The sequence below is a fragment of the Calliphora vicina genome, chromosome 4, assembly GCF_958450345.1.
Source record: "Calliphora vicina chromosome 4, idCalVici1.1, whole genome shotgun sequence".
NCBI lineage: Eukaryota > Metazoa > Arthropoda > Insecta > Diptera > Calliphoridae > Calliphora > Calliphora vicina.
In genome coordinates, this window is record NC_088783.1 from 42,927,952 (window position 1) to 42,932,120 (window position 4,169).

The window sequence follows — 4,169 nt, forward strand, 5'->3', positions numbered from 1 at the left end:
AGCCAAAGGTATCTCACATGACTCAGTGGTTTCAATTTTGAATGATTACTAAGGTATGAGATTAGGCTTCGAATTTCTCCCTCATCCACACTATTCGGATTTAGCCTCGACTTTCTTATTTCTAAACCTGAAGAAATGGCTAGACGGAAAAATATTTGGCTCCAACGATGAAATCATCTCTCAAAAAAATACATATTTTGATGAATTCGACAAATCTTAATCCTTGGAAGGGATAAACAAATTGCAGAAATGTTGGATAAAGTGTATGCTGCAGACTGTGTTGAAAAATAAATTATTTTTTAATCCAAAAACCTGTTTAATTCAAAAAGTTACATACTTATTGACCCACCTTCGTAGTTTTGTAAATTTTATGAATTTAACTACCTTTAGTGGATTCTCAAATAAATAAGATTCAAAGTATTTAAAGTGAGAGAGATAATAATGCAACGCATTGGCAAATAAAGTTCATTTTTACACCGAATCATTACTAGCGGTGAAGATCCATTACGATATCCCGAAGCTTAAGAGATCGTATGTGCCCCGCCAACCAGCCGAATCGAAAAAGTCAAATATCCATGGCGCTAAGGTAAGACCATCACATGCACGCAGAGAAAAAATATAGTTGGGCATGGTTACTGTAACCATTTCAATATTGTTACAAGTTTTCTAACTATATTATAGTTACAGTAACCATTTACATGATTGTGGTAACCATAATATGGTTAATTTACGATTCACATGATTGTATCAACCATATATATGGTTACAGTAAACAAATATGTTTGTGACAACCATTCATATGATGAAGGACTTATCATATTATGTTGCTCTCGGCTTAAGGCTTATCATAATCTGAGAAGAAAATATTATGATAAAATTAATCATCATAACTATGGTTGTCACAAACATATACTTGTTTACTGTAACCATATATATGGTTGATGCCATCATGTGAATCGTAAATTAACCATATTATGGTTACCACAACCATGTAAATGGTTACTGTGACTATAATATTGTTAAAAATCTTGTAACACTATTTAAATGGTTACAGTAACCATGCCCAATTATATTTTTTCTCTGCGTGTGGAAACGGGCATTTACCGAAAAACGCCCAGAATATGCGGCCACACGAGAAACCGTAATATTTCAACATGACAACACTCGGCCACATATTGCAATACCTGCTAAAAACTATTTAGAATGAAGTGGTTGAGAAATTTTGTCTCACCCGCCTATAGTCCAGACCTTGACCGGTGTAAAAATTATCATTACGTATACGCTAGGGTAATCGAATTATTCGATTTTTCTCTTGTTCGAATAAAACGAATAATTCGAATAAGACATTTTAACTTGTTCGAATAATTCGATCACACATTTAAAATTAATCGAATTATTCGAATAATTTAATTTTTTTAAAAAAGTAAAGAATGAAGTTTTGATGTCGGTTTTTTAATATTTTATTGTTAAAGAAAAACAAAAAATAACGTTAAAGTTAACAATTCAAGTATTGATAATGTTAAAAAAAATTCGAAAACAAAGTCCATCATTATATTTTCAACAGAAATATTCTGATCAGATTAACTCCCGATGTTTCCGTTTTGGAGCTATGCTATTTGAGCTAGTTGGACATAATCTTGAATTCAAATACAATATAAACATATTAAGAATGTTTTTATGTCGTTCATTAATTCAGTTTTAAATTGAGTAACTAATTTTTTAGTAAATTAATTATTCACTATTTCTAAATTATTTATAACAAATTGTATTATACATCAAGCTCTATCAACGTTGCCGAATCTTTGGTTGATAAAGTGGTCTTGGGGAATTATACAATAAAGGGAATCTGTCCAAAGTTTGATATCATTGTCAGTGAACGTGGCTAAGTTGAAGTCAGGCAGTGCATGATTGACTCATTTAATATTTTGATTATTAAGTGCGATTTCTTTTCATTTATTTTCATTGGTTCAAGTCCTAAGTTAAACATTTTTAAAGATTTGTTTTTAGAATTGTAACTTCTTGCAGTAATATTTTTATATTTATAGAAGGAACTATCGGAACACTCATCTAAAGTGATCGAAAGTCCCTTTATCTTTAGTTATTTGTCGAATTTCAGAAACAATACAATTTTTGTGAGTCATTATTATTTATTTAAATTTGAAATTATGAAAAATTTTAAGCAATTTAATAAATTTAAATATATATGAACATTTAATCGTTTTATTCGATTATTCTACATAAAATTGTTCGAATTATTCGTTATTCGCAAATGGCCATTTTTAAGTTATTCGAATAATTATTCGTAAGAAATTATTCGATTAATCGAACGATTATTAGTCGAATGAATACCCTAGTATACGCATTTTCCTGTGTAAATATCTCAATTTCTTACATAGGTCAACACACCAAAATTTTGCAGACTTCTTTCCATTGTTTTTGGTTTAATTAAACTCTGTGACATTTAATATTTACACAACTTTTTGTATTATTCGCTTAATAGTTCACGAATGAAAATCCAAACCTTTAAATATTTTCTGGTTTATTAATCATCACAAAAATGTGTTTCATTTGAGTATAGTCATATTGGTGTGTATGTCAGGATATCTAACTTGTATTGCAAGGATTTTCAAAATTATGTTTTTTTTAGGTTAGTCCTTAAAACTTTGAAAAATCCAATTTTTTTACACATTTTTCAATGTATGCTCAAACTAGATATTCAGAAGGACTATTTTTAGTAAAAAAATGTTAAATCTATTACAAGGATACTGAAATATTTAGAAAATTTTACAAATTTTATTTAACAGATTCAATGTGAATACGTACAAAATGTTTTCTTATTGAATTGTCATGAATAAAGAGCCTACTTAAGAATCCGACAAAGATTCCAGCAGTAAGCTGCCATCATATTGGTGGTCCCATCTTCCTTGATATCGTTCCTCCATTACTCGTGTAGCTAGTTGAAATAATTATATAGCGAAACACTAATCAATAAAAATTTCGAAACTTCCATATTATTTGTTAGAAAAAACACTGTTCTCTAAATGCAAAATTAACAGAACATACATATTTTCTTCCCCCAACATTATAGTCTACCAAAAACTAATGCCCACATTTTTGGCACAATTTTAACAAAATTTCATATTGCACAGAATAAAACGCTTTAATACTTATTTACTGTATTCTAGAAGGCAAAACATTAAATGAACATTTTTGTAACTTGCATCTAAGTAATTTAAAATAAAAAGCAGACGTTAAAAAAAAGTTGGCGTTAATATTGGCATTATTATTGGTATTAGCATAAGTATCATGAGTTTTAAAATGTCGACTGGGATTAGAAATAAAGAAAATCCTTATGTTGGCAATAAGACTGCCATTCAATTGTTAAATACAACTTCAAAAACAAACACACATAGATACACATTTACACTCATACATAAAGAGATACAAAAACACAGACAGTAAATGTGTGTTTGTGTAGTTGTGGCAAATGAATGTCAAAATAGGAAAATGTAATTTTATGCATAAAATGTAAGTGGGTGAAATAGGATTAAAATAGATTGTCAATGTATAAATGTTGAAGAATGTAAGTATGTGAGAAGTATGTATTGTTATGTGTGTTTTTACTAAGTATATGATAATAAGTGTATATGAATTGTGTTTATGTGATAAATATTATACATATAATGACATATGTAAATTTTATACCACATACACACAAACGCACACACATTCGTAACAATTCACAAGCCAGCAGGAAAAACGATGCAATAAAGAGGCCTTCCTAAAGGCTTTAATTTGCAGAAAACCAGCCGCATTGAAAAATTGTTTAAATTCTACACTAAATTCTACGGCCTACTTAATAAGGAATACATATACATAGGTCTTCCTTTGAAAGCCTAATTGAAGGTCTGCTGAAGAAAATTTTTCACGAAATTTTCCACGATCATCTATATATATTTAACACAAATAATATTTCTACCTATGTCCCTTGTAGACTCTGAAACCATCCAACCGATTAGCTCCAAACCGGGTTTCATTGGAAAGGAAACATTCTGAATATGGTTTTGGACAAAATACTACATTAGGTACATTCGGACCATTCCTGAAGCCGAATTTTAAAGGGCTAAAAATGTTTAAAACCGTCATATCGCCGGAACTAATAAAGCGAG